We start from the raw sequence: 14417 nt of genomic DNA on the forward strand, positions 1-14417 counted from the left end.
TGTGCCCTCAAACTTAATAAAATCCATCTTGCAGCGACATCTCTTCTCTTCTCTGATGACGTGTTTACTGGCGTGAGGACGGCCGGGACAACCTGTCATGAGATCACAGAAATAGCAAACCACAACAATCAATTCATTATAGCAAATATCAAGAAAAAAAAATATTATAAAAGAATGCCTGTTTTCCCATTAACCCTCTGGGGACCAAGGTGTTTTTGGGGTCCTTGAGATGTTTTGGCATGCTCTGACATTTGTGCTTTTTTCAGTTGCTTATAAACATATTAATGGCACAGGTGAAATTACACTCTATTTAGCACACACAGGGCTACCGTAATGTGTGAGCAACATATATGTACATGTTTGTATTTTTGAGGGAATATTGTTTATGCATGGTTATTGAAAAAACTAAAAAATTACGTTTTTGAAATAAGGACACAAAAAACATACTAAATATGTGTCCACAAGACTTTTGACTAATGTACGTTGTCGCCTAGAGTTTTTGCTTCAAAATGATCTGAAAATCATCCTTCCTAATCATTCACATAAAACAATAGATTGTTTTAAATTGTGAAAAACATTTTTTTGTTTGCCAAGGCAATATGCGGATGGGCGGAACGGCCCAACCCCTATCATGAATAATTAAGTGGTTCTCAGACAGTGACCCTGCATAATAATGAGCCTTTCATTCAGGGGGGTCACACAAGAAAGAATGCAAGGACAATATATATATATATATATATATATATATATTATATATATAGCCTACATATATATATATATATATATATATATATATATATATATATTGTCATTGCATTCTTTCTTGTATATATATAGCCTACATATATATTAGGGGTGGAACGGTACATGTATTCGTACGGAACCGAAACGGTACGGGCGTCACGGTTCGGTGCACGAATTTACACGGAGAATACACGGTATAAAAATAAATAAAACTCGCGTGAAAATTAATTAATGTAATGCGGAACTACTGTTAGATACGCGGGTTCTTTAGGGACACATAATCTGTACCATCGGCTTAGCTCTGAACGCGCGTTCACTTCAAACGTTGGCTTTATACGCGCGTCCTATTCGCTTTGGACTAGCGTCGAACTTAACGATCGAGCGATAGACGCGAATTTAACGCTCTATTCGCGTTTGGTGTGACCGCATAATGAACAGGCTGCGATGTCAAGATTGCAATGCTGGAGTGTGTGTGTTTGTGTGTGAGAGAGAGGCGCGGCCGCGATCGAACAGTGGAAACATAAAAAACATAGGCTACTCCGTCATTTTGTTCATACAGATCATTAAACCTGCAAAGTGTTTATATTTGTGTACACTCGCAATAAAACACAACATTGTGCTTTTGTCACACTGTAAACTCTTGTCAAACTGTAACCTACAACTGTCACCCAACCAAAATCTCTCTCTCTCACACACACACACACACACACACACACACACACACACACACACACACACACACACACACACTGTTTTAAAAGCAAAACATATTTATCCAACTCCATATCAAAACAGTCTGTGGGTCCCATCTCTGAGACATTCATCATATCGCATTGGTTTTCATTTCGTCCTCAGAGCACTAATCTTACACATTCTACATCGATTAAAAAAGAAAATCGAATGCGTTTTTAATGGTAGTATTATTTTATACAGAAATCAATTATTTATAATTCAGATGAGAATAATGTTACATTGTTAATTAATAATGTTAATTAAAATTAAGGAAAACAAATATATTTATCTGAAATATAGCAAATTCATTTTAAATTCAGGTACAATTACCAAACATATCGCAAGGTCTTTTTGTCTTTTTATTAATTTAATTAATAAACGAATTATATAAAACTATTGTCAGTGCACTACAAATAAACTGGTTCTATGCCTTTATTATTAAACTTATTTAAAAAATACAATGCCTTCTGCATTTTTGTTTTGCTTTTCCCTCCATTGTACCGAAATCGTACCGAACCGTGATGTCTGAACCGAGGTATGAACCGAACCGTGACTTCTGTGTACCGTTCCACCCCTAATATATATATATATACACACACACACACACACACATATATATATATATATACAAACAATCAAAATATAAATGAAAGCCAAAAGCACATTTTTAGTCATACCTGGAAACAAATCCTGGTCAAATGCTATATGGGCCGTTCTACAGAATTGGTTCAAAGTTACAGTTGGAAACATCTTGAAAAGAAAATAGTCTTTTCCCATAAATGTCTTATAAAGTATTATTTTTTAAAGTAGACGAATACAATAAAAATAAACCAGTCGCATTTCAAAGTCGCTCGCGAAATGACCGCCAGGTGGCGCAAAGGGACATTTATCAAAACGTAAGTGGGGCTAATGTCAATTAACAGTAAGGATGAAATTCTACAAGTTATGGTAATTTACAAATAAGCCTACAACAAACATTTATTTTTAAACAAATATTTTTAAATATGCAACATGCACGTTTAAACAACAAACAATAGGCCTACAATCTGAACCAGCGCTTCTGCTCCTGTATTGAGACATGCAGCGCGTTTTAGTTACGATCCTGGTTCCAGTGGCCTTAATACATTCACGGCTTTTTAAAATGTCACAATTAAGCGTTTTGAGATGGTTTTGAATGAAATATTGAAGTTTATAATTAGGGTATTTTGGCACACCACGCCGAGTGGATATGCATTATTCTAAAATCTGGCTTTATTCTGGCATGTTGAATTAGAGTTTGACAAACGCGGCGGCGCGTTCATTTGAATTTATTTTTCTCATAACAGCTAAAATAACTTACTGCGTAATTGTTGGTCATACAGATAAGATATCATCTTTTAAAACTGTAAAAGGTCTACTTTTATTCATGTAGGCTAAAGTAGGCCTACACTCACAGGCTAACGACAAAACGTTTTCTCGCTCATGTGAGAAACAAACGTTTGGGCATGTCTCAGTGAGGAAATTAATAGGCGAGCGGTGGATCTGACGGTTCGATCATCAAGATGACACGGGTTCGAATCTCGAACAAACATGGTCTACTGTAAATTTTATATTTATTAATGCAGAGAGATTTGTCTAGCTCTAAAACTCTGTTACACCATACAGTTTTTTGCTTATGTTTATAAAATAAAATTACCATGCATTTCCATTTTACACTAAGGAACAATAGTATCCAACAGAACGACTTTGCATCTGTACCAATCGGGTACCAATCGTAATTTCAAAAGCTGTTCTGTAAAAAAAAAGTAATTTTATATATATAGCCTATATATATATATTTTTTTTTTATTAGGCCTATTATTATTATTTTTTTGATTTCCTACAACCTAGAGTTTTTAAAAACATGGTTTTAAGTAAAGTGTGATTTGCCAGGGGGACGGGGGTTTCCTTCTGGTCTAACATCCCTGCTTCTGCTGAATTATTTGAATCCCCACACCCCTCCCTCCACAGTAATCAATGCTATAGGCTACTTCACCAATAGACCATATCAAATATAAAATAGAGATATGCAACAAGCACGTTTAAACGACAAACAATAAAATCAAAACCAGCGTTTCAGTTGTTCATTAGTTCCAGTGGCCTTAATGCATGCACGGCTTTTCAAAATTTTATAACGACAAAAGTTTATCTGTCGTCTCTGTCTCCGGGAACTGCGCGTCACAAAAATGAACCGAAAGCCACTTCAGCTCAGTCACTATAAGAAATCGGCTATGTCTAAAGCCTTTAAATGTCTAAATATTCAGGCTAATAAATGTTATCTGATTATGTAATCCATATGAAAACGAGAGGTACAGAGGATGAACTCAAACATGTAGCCTGTAAGCGCTTCCCAATGAGAAAATGACAAGGGTGAAAATCTCGCTCTAATTAAATGTAGCAGGCTAAATCGCCCTGAATTAAAATGTAAAAACAGATCAAATAATGTATTTGTCGAAATGTTGCGATATTGTTTCATTTAAGTTCATAATTATTCTATACATGTTATTTAATTTAGCAGCATTACCACGAAGCACCGTGGTTCGATATTTATTTGAATAATAAAGAAAAAAAAACTGGTTGTATGCCTGGTTGTAAGGATCCAAAGATCCCTGTAGAATTTAATATTGAGTTGAACATTTTGTTCATGACAACAAATTAACATGCGTTTTTTCATATTATATTTAGTTTTGCTTGGAAAAAGCTGGCCCAAACCAGTTTTATTTCATCAATTACTGAAATAATGAAATATTTAGTAATAAACTTTTATGACAGAAATATCACTAGGCTACATGTAACTTAAATCATTTAATTCCTTCATTATCAACACTGTCTAGAATAGCGATTTAAGTGTAAATTGCGACTTCTCTTTGTGTTAAATCAGCCCCAGACTCCGATAGCCGGTGCGTTGGAGGGACAGTTCAGTGCTGTATCGAGCGCGCAGGACAATAGGCCTAGGTGTTAATGTTCCTCTTTCATATGGAGAGCGAGGGAGACTAAATAAACTTGTTAAAAAGAGATTCAGCGCGAGAGAGGCAAAGAAAAACGCATGTTTTAATTTAATTATGTTGCTTTGGACAATTTTCGTTTTGTAGGCCTACTGTTTTAATTGTTTAATATAGCTGTCATTTCTTTGGCAATACAAATTTAAAATGTCGCAAGAATAAGATTAGCCTATAGTGTTTCTTATTTTGCATCGCAAAATAAATAAACTCTAAACCCGATGCAACCCTGTTTTAAATAAAAAAAAACTGTCCCGACACTTTATTTAAACCTTGAAATGTTCGAACTTGGTTTCAAACTTAAGTAATTTTAGTGTTCTTTTACATTACACAATAATTTAGCAGACTAAAGACGTGCTTCTTCATTTTCATTTTCTGATGCAATCGGCTAACAATCTTCCTTCATCAGTTTATGTCCTTTGTGCAGCGCTGCAGTTCCAGGAATGTAGCAAATTTATGTTGTAATAATAATTAAACAAAACTCTTGACTTTAAATAAGTAAACAGTTAAACAGTTAGCTATTTAAGCATCAAGAAGGTAAAATATAAACGCTGTTGGCCAACATCGGTTAACAACATAATATTATGCTACATTGAGATTCGATCTCGGGTCGTTTGAAGCTCCTCGAAGCTCGTGTTGTAGCGTTGATCACTGAGCTATCGCCTGTACGTCTGTAAACGATTTTATTGCAATCGTTTATTTTTTCATTATTTATTCAATTTCATTTCAGTTGCCTAATTTCAGTATTGTGATTATGAATTATTTTAACTACGTTTCACTTGTTGAATTCATCTGCTACCAGCTTTTAATCGCTCTGAATGAGCCGCGGTGCGGCGGCAGATTACGCATTAGAGAGAATAAACCAACACTTTTCAGAGTCTATGATTGTAGCGCCTCTTGGCGGTAAAAGACAGAAAATACACCCCACATTTTACCGCCACGGTGGAACGGCTGATGTGGGCATTGTCATGGCTTGCCTCAACATTTGCGTTTGAATAGCGCGCGTCCTCCGTGGGCGTGTCAGATGCGTAATGAAGTGTAATGAGCTGGGGAAAAAAAATCTGACAGCACTCTCTTTTCATACAGATTACATAAACTGAGAATATTTGTTTTTTATATAAATTTCTTCATTGAAAAGAAGAGAATTCAAGCTTCATAAAGAAAAATCTCTCGTGCCTGTATGACAAGTATTTGCAGAGTTAGAGTTAATTTTTTGGACGTGTTTCAGAATGGACTGCACTGACAGAGAGAAGGCAAAACTCGCATCATGTTTATTTTTCTTTATTTGTCAAAAAGCACAAAACTTTGTTTTTATTGTGAGTATACAGACAAATAATAGACAATTAACAGGATCGATTGATGTATAACACTTTTATGTAGGATAAAAATCAACAGAGTATTTTAAGTCTATTTTTCTGCTATGTGAAAAAAAAAACGGCAAAACACGCCGGCGCGTTTCTGGTCCCCAGAGGGTTAATGTTTTGTAAAAATTGTATAGGGTCGCTAATGACCCGAGGTGTGTAACAGTGTAAGTATTTTTTTTTTCTGCACAACAATAATTGAATCTTTGATGACTGATTTTATTCCACAAGGTGGCAATGTCTGATACACAATGATAAAGTGACGTTTCACTCATAGTTACCGGAGGCAGAAAACAAAAGCAAAACTTGAAACGGCTCAGCGATTTACTGCAGAGTAGGTAATGAACGCATTCAAATATTAGTGTCACTGTCACTTGATGGTGGATCTGTTGAAGAAGCTGTCGGCGATCAAATATTGATTTTGAAGATGATAGTTTTGAGAATCTGTTTGAGATCACAAATAAAACATCTCCTCAATCTGAACCCTTCCAAGCAACAGAATATGCTTTATTTTATTCTTCTGTTATTGTTACTCTAATATTTTATTAAGTTTAAAGTTTTATATAATCACGACAGGAAGAGATCCATCTGTGTTAGATATAGATCAGGGTTGCTAAAGACCCGAATATGTAATAATGATTGGCGAAACATTCATGCATTTAAGGGTTAAGATTTCAAGGGAACAAAATGGTTTTTAAAAGTCTGTTTTTAAATAAATATTCTCTGCAAAATTGTGGTTTTAATGTCCTCTGATATTAATTGCTACTGTTATTAATTATCAGGACTATTTTTCTTTTCTCTGCCACAAAAAAAAAATAACACATGCATTTAAAAAAAATTGTTAATGCAAAAAATTTAATAAACATCATATCGTATCATATACTGTATCATATCACATTACATATTTTTATTTTACATTTTACTCAGCACTTTTTAAAGAAAGAATGAGATACATATACTTTTCTTCCATTTTTAACATTTTTCATTATTCTGGTATTGTCCAATCCACCTTAACTAATTTATTCATTGAGAATATTAAGATCCATGCCTCTTTAGGTTGAACAGTAAATCACTTCTCCATCCTGCACCTTATTACACTGCAGCTTCACCTCACATGTTCATTTCATTCTCGGCTTTCTAATGAATGTGCTTCCTAACTCTCCATTCATTGGTTCTGTACCACATTCACATCTTTCATTCCTGAATAAGGAATAGAACACTGATAGAAACGTCATAACAAATCCAGCTGCAGAGGTGAATCGCATTAGGTTGGTTGCCAGTTAGGAACATTATTCAGTTATTTAAAACGTTTTAAGATTTGGTTTTTCAAAGCAACATGAGGAAGTTGAGTTTGGCCTACAATATTTGATCAACTTTTAGCCCCCCAAAATGAAGCAGCTGATAGACTTGGAAACATGTGACATCAGGTGCATCAATTAGAAAAACTGGATACTTGACAGGATAGCTGCAATCCAACATGATCTGTCTTTGGATTTTATTCATTATTCTTGAGACACAGGACAAAATAAGTCCAGCATTTTTTTTTTTTTTTTTTTTTTAAACCATTCAGAAATGATTACCAGAATGTTTGAACATACTTTGACTAATTACCAACTATATATATATATATTTAATGAAATAAGTAAATACTTTGAATTCAGTACGGAGACATTAAATTGACCAAAAGTGTCAAGTAAAGACAGTAAATACAGTAAAGACATGTATAATGTTACAAAATATTTCTATATTACATTCTTTTGAACTTTCTGTTCATCAAAGAACCCTCAAAAAAAAATGCATGACTGTTTCCAAAAAAAAAAAAAAAAAAAAAAAGCTGCATAACTGTTTTCAACATTGATAATAATACGAAGGAATGTTTCTTGAAAATCAGTATATTAGAATGAATTCTGAAGCATCGTGTGACACTGAAGACTGAAGTAATGATGCTGAAAATTCAACTTTGCCAGGAAAGGAACAAATGACTTTTTAATATACTAAAATAGATTTTAATGTTATGTACAATTTAATATCAAAATACAAAACGGTATTTAAAATAAAAAAAAAAATTGTGATGATGCATGTTACTGTATATATAAGTAGATTTAATGTTCATCAAGGCTGCATTTATTTTATCAAAAATACAGTAAAGGCTGTAATAATTTATGTTGACTGTGGCGACCATGTGAATGAACATATTAATCCAAAATAATTTAATAATACATATTTTTTGGTAGTCCATTTGGTCTCGGTACTCAATCAGTTGAGTACCGTACTTCTCTTTCCATCTCTCTCTCTCTCTCTCTCTCTCTCTCTCTCTCTCTCTCTCTCTCTCTCTCTCTCTCTCTCTCTCTCTCTCTCTCTCTCTCTCTCTCTCTCTCTTTCTCTTTCTCCCTCTCTCTGCAAGTTATTTGTCCCTGTTTTTTCCCCTCACCATTCCTCTCAGCGCCCCTTACAAACTTGCACTTAGAGTCACGACGACGCTGTAGTTTGTGATGTGCCAAAGCCAGCCATTGAAAAAACACTTCCTGTGGCACTCCACTACCACTGGAAAGCATGTGAGAGGAAAAGGTAATGGAGGTATATTAATACACATTTTGGGGGGACACTGTCAAGCTAATGGTTTTCTTGGCACTGGCACATTTTGGCACAGAGAAGAGGAAGCGAAGGAAAGTACTGCTCCCTCCTGACATGCTCTGAATATCAACACAATAGACCTAAAAAAAAAAAAAAAAAATCTTACCGGAGAGATGAAAATTTTGGAAGATATTGTGTTGCACTGTAAGGAAAAGTACACCGATGGCACTCTATGTGCTTATCTACGACAACAGAAGAGGAACTATAACAGCAAAACTCTAGACGTCCATCACGTGTGCAGTGTTACGGGTGCGTGTTGGTAGGAAGGATGAGAAGACGAGGATGCTCAGAAACAGGATTTAATAAACTAAACTCAGGAAACATTAACACTCCTTACATAAATGTACCATACACAAACGCACCATATACAAACGAGAACCGACAAGGAGTGAGGGAGAACACAGGGTTTACATACACAGAGAATGGATCATGGGAACAAGACACAGCTGGGGCAAATTAACTAGAAACAGGTGAAGGAACTGAACACAAACGAGGAGCGGGAAAACTGGGACACAGGACTGAACCAAATACACAGAGACGGGGGAAACTAAAGAGTCAAACTGTGACAGTACTCCCCCTCCCAAAAAGGCGCGACCTCGCGCCGTATAACATCAATGGGGTGGGGGGGTGGGCGCCCTGGAGGCTGAGGAGGGCGAGGTCTGGAGCAGGAAGCCTCCAGGGCGGAGCAGGACGTGGACGTGACCAGGGCGGAGCAGGACGTGGACGTGACCAGGGCGGAGCAGGACGAGGGCGTGGCCAGGGCGGAGCAGTAAGTCCAGGCGGCCAGGGCGGTGCAGGACTTGGGCGTGACCACGGTGGAGCAGGACGAGGGCGTGGCCAGGGCGGAGCAGTAAGTCCAGGCGGCCAGGGCGGTGCAGGACTTGGGTGTGACCACGGCGGAGCAGACGCACCCTCGGGCGTCCAGGGCGGAGCTGTTGGACCCTTGGGTGGCCTTGGCGGTGACGCATCTTTAGGTGACCTCTATCCCCCCTCCAAAACTTTCTTGGGGGGAATCACAGGCTCTGGGACAGGCTCTGGAACGTGGACAGTATCAGGGTGGGCAGACGGGACATGGAGAGTCTCTGGCTGGGCTAGCGGTGAAGGCCCGGCTATGCTGGATGGAACCAGCGGTAAAGGCTCAGAAGGGCTGGACGGGACCAGCGGAGAAGGCTCTGGCTCGGCCGGCGTGACGTGAAGCTCCGGCTCGGCAGGCGTGCAGGTAAGCTCAGGCTCGGCAGGCGTGCAGGGAAGCTCAGGCTCGGCAGGCGTGCAGGGAAGCTCAGGCTCGGCAGGCGTGCAGGGAACTCAGGCTCGGCAGGCGTGCAGGGAAGCTCAGGCTCGGCAGGCGTGCAGGTAAGCTCAGGCTCGGCAGGCGTGCAGGTAAGCTCCGGCTCGGCAGGCGTGCAGGGAAGCTCAGGCTCGGCAGTCGTGCAGGGAAGCTCAGGCTCGGCAGGCGTGCAGGGAAGCTCAGGCTCGGCAGGGCTGCAGGGAAGCTCAGGCTCGGCAGGGCTGCAGGGAAGCTCAGGCTCGGCAGGGCTGCAGGGAAGCTCAGGCTCGGCAGGGCTGCAGGGAAGCTCAGGCTCGGCAGGGCTGTAGTGGGGCGCAGGCTCGGCAGGGCTGCAGTGGGGCGCAGGCGGGCAGGTGACGTGAAGCTGCGGTGCAGGCCTGGCTGGGCTGGACAGAACCAGTGGTGCAGGCTGCTCTGGGCTGGACAGAACCAGCGGAGAAGGCTTGGCTGGGCTGGACGGAACCAGTGGTGCAGGCTTGGCTGGGCTGGACGGAACCAGTGGTGCAGGCTGCTCTGGGCTGGACAAGACCAGCAGCGAAGACTGCTCTGGACTGGACAGGACCAGCGGCGAAGACGGCTCTGGACTGGACAGGACCAGTGGCGAAGAGGGCTCTGAGCTGGACAGGACCAGCGGCGAAGAGGACTTTGAACAGGACAGGACCAGCAGCGAAGAGGGCTCGGGAGGATGAGACTCAGATTGGACGGTCTCAGGCTGGATGGTCTCGGTGAGACTAGACTCAGGCTGGACGGTCTCGGCGGGACGAGACTCAGGTTGGACGGTCTCGGCGGGACGAGACTCAGGCTGGACGGTCTCGGCGAGACGTGACTCAGGCTGGACGGTCTCTGGCTGGACGTGGCTGACGTGAAGCTCTGGCTGGACGTGACTGACGTGAAGCTCTGGCTGGACGATCTTGGCGGGACGAGACCCCGGTTGGGCGCGCTTCTTGGCAGTTCGTGTGGCCTTTAATGGAGGATCTGCCTGGCTGGACACCAGCCTTTGGCGTCCATAGACAGACCTGATGGCAGGCTCGGCAGGACAAGACTCAGGGCCCACAGTGAAAACTGATCCGTTATTTTTAAGCACCCACTCCACATACGCTTCAAAGTTCTCTCGAGGTCCCACACCGGGCAGACGTGCCTTAGTCTCTGCATTGAGGCCAGTATGGAAAAAAACACTCAATGAGCGATCGGGGAAGGAGCTAAGGCACGCCAGGTCGAGATAAGCCGCGGTGTGGGCCTCGAGAGATTGCTGGCCTTGTTCCAGCAAAATCAGCTGCGTCGTAGCATTCATAGTTGGTTAGGTCGGTTCTTCTGTTACGGGTGCGTGTTGGTAGGAAGGATGAGAAGACGAGGATGCTCAGAAACAGGATTTAATAAACTAAACTCAGGAAACATTAACACTCCTTACATAAATGTACCATACACAAACGCACCATATACAAACGAGAACCGACAAGGAGTGAGGGAGAACACAGGGTTTACATACACAGAGAATGGATCATGGGAACAAGACACAGCTGGGGCAAATTAACTAGAAACAGGTGAAGGAACTGAACACAAACGAGGAGCGGGAAAACTGGGACACAGGACTGAACCAAATACACAGAGACGGGGGAAACTAAAGAGTCAAACTGTGACATGCAGATTCTGAATGCTGATTTTACACTAGCTAAACACAAATGAAAACAGAAATAAGAAAATAAATGAGAATACAACATGTTCTACGATTAAATCTTTGCTATTTCTTTAACTCTATCTGTTCCTCGCATAATGGAAGTGCTTGCTGAGCACAGAGCCTCTCTCTGTAAATTACAGTGACTTGTAAAACAGAAGCAAAAAACTTCCCACACATTATTTCCTCTTCAGTTGTAATGGGTTGATGCCAGAATTGCAAGGTATACGTCCTGTGGAAAAGCACCATATGCAACATTTTTCATGCTAATGAATATCTGTGCTAAAATGCAGAAATATTAGATATTATATAAACTGTGTTTATTAATCATTCGTGGTAACCCAGTCCATTAGAAGCTGCAGACCTGTGCCTAAGTACTAAAATTTGGCAGCGACTGAGCGTCAGCCATCCACATTTAATGAACCAATTACTTTCATGCAGTGATTGTAGATCTTCGCTGAATATGGCTTATTCAATATGGAAGATATGTTGCGTCCACACCATGACTACTCTAATTTATCTCGTGTTTGTCTCTCTGATAATTATGCGACATGATGGTACATTTGTTAAATTGATGTGAATGTATCAAGTCTGTTTAGGTAATTATGATTATGTTCATGTTGGCATCTCCACCAACTGTTGCTGTGTTTGAACTGTAATATTGATAGTTTCAAATCACAAAACACACATACCATCCAATATTTTCGCTAAGCTGAGTGGTATCACGACCAAGACTATATACTGAAAAAAATACTTGGACATGAAATATTGATTCGATTTTCTTTTAGATTAATGTTTCTGCTAAGATAAATAGTCCATGATGACAACCTAAATAATTAATTGGATTTGTCAACAATATTACAATACTAATATATATTATTATTTATCTGCAATTATGCTTTTCTTCACATATAAACATGAATCAACACATACACAAATGTTTTTATGTGAATACAATGATAGAATTCAGTCTGTTCATCAAAAAATGATCTTAAAATTTGGGCTAAACCGCTTGATTCATATGGATTAGTTTACGGTCTCTTTATGAACTATGAGACAAAATGTTAGTGGTGTAGACTGCCAATGGAGGGACAGAAATTTCTCACATTTCGTTAAAATTATGTTCATTTGTGTTTCGAAGATGAACGAAACTCTTATGGGTTTGGAAAGACATGAGGGTGAGTAATTGGTGAAATTTTTGGGGGGAGTGAAGTATCCCTTTACAACACATTCTCATCCCAAGGCGTCATCTAACTGACACTTTTGACCATGCGTCAACATGCCGACGCACATGGTACCCCTTAAGCGTCAATATGAGATGGTCATCCTCGGGCGTCATCTAACTGACGCTTTTGACCATGCGTCTAAATCCGACGCACATGGCACCCTTTAGCGTCAGTTAGATGACGCTTCCGTTATGGGTAGGTTTAGGTCTGGGGTAGGGTTAGGGTTAGACCACTAGGAGGCGCGTCTCATATTGACGCTTAAGGGGTACCATGTGCGTCGGCATGTTGACGCATGGTCAAAAGCGTCAGTTAGATGACGCCTTGGGATGAGAATGGGCTGCCCTTTAAGTCTTTTTCAGATAGAGTTCCTCCAAGCAGTGTCTTCTGGAGACCCTTGAGATTCTATTCATTAAAGGTTCTGCATTATACTCTCTATATTAAAATTAATGTTAAGTCTTCCAGGTAGGGTTCTTATTATTAACTAAAAAAAAATAAAATGTATTAAAATTTGTTTTTACTACAGGTAATTTTTACTGCATTTTTTAGCAAAAACTTGGTAAGAAAAGAGACCCAACACAGAGATGAAAGTAGCATGATTGCGTTGCAATTGAAAATGATCAAATATGCAATTTATTGGTCATTATACAAATATATGTGTCCAATCAATGCCAATATTGACCAATCAGAATACAGTAGTCCAGAAACCCACATAATAAATAAGTAGAACATAAATACTTGACCCCATACCTTTCTATATCTGAACTTAATGGAGCATGAATGTTACTCTATTTCTCAGACTTTTTTTTTTTACGTTCAGCTTCATGAGACACTTGTAGGTGCCCTCAAAAGTTCCACCTGTTTCTGTTTTTTCCCATCAGTACTTCTCCTTGGGTTTCTTTTGCTATTTATATTCCCTGATAGCTCGAGATACCTCTCTGTCTAATCTCTGATGGATCACCCTTTTTACAATACATACAGTGACCCACTGACCCTGTCCCAAAATGCTTTTAACATTCAAATGCCAAGAAGAGAAGTCGGAAGAAAAGAACAAACAGAGGACAGAGATGCAAAAAGAAAGAGATGGTAGAGAAGGAGAGTGAGAATCCATCATTTAAGCAACAGGGTGAAGGCACGGCTGAACTCTGGGTCTCCTGACACTGAAAAAGGGCTCACGAGTGATTATGATGACAAATGACCTCTGCAGTCTATTACTCATGAGCAAACTAAAACCAGCAGAATCACAACCATAGAACCCCTGTGCAAATACAGATCCATAATAAAAGACAGGACGAATCTGTAAAAATATCATTATTATACAGTTTTGCTTATAAGTTTAAATATTCTTTGCAGAACCTGTACATTTTTCTTAAATAATACTAATACTAATAAAAAAAGGGATCAGAAATAACTGCATTAATTAGTGTTTTTTTATGTAACCGGGGCAGGAATAGCCTGATATTTGATTAATTTCCCTGGTGATTTGCCCTTATGGTTGCTTTGACTCAGCCGCGTGCGCTGTCCCCTTTAAGAGTGTGTGCATGCGCAGATGAAAAAAGAGCGCGTCAGACTGGAAGAGAGCGCAGTTTGAGACGGAGTCACACAGAGGGAGAAATAGTCGATTAAACTGTTAAAGAGAGAACATTTCCAGTTTGATTTTGACTAGGGAATTTGTGGTGATAACAGTCGTGTGGTAGTATTGAGTGTATCGTTGTTTCCGCTGCTGATACCAGTGTGGTGTTCCTG

This window comes from Rhinichthys klamathensis, unplaced genomic scaffold (assembly GCF_029890125.1).
Source record: "Rhinichthys klamathensis goyatoka isolate OS25496 unplaced genomic scaffold, OSU_Roscu_1.1 h1tg000181l_1, whole genome shotgun sequence".
NCBI classification, from domain to species: domain Eukaryota; kingdom Metazoa; phylum Chordata; class Actinopteri; order Cypriniformes; family Leuciscidae; genus Rhinichthys; species Rhinichthys klamathensis.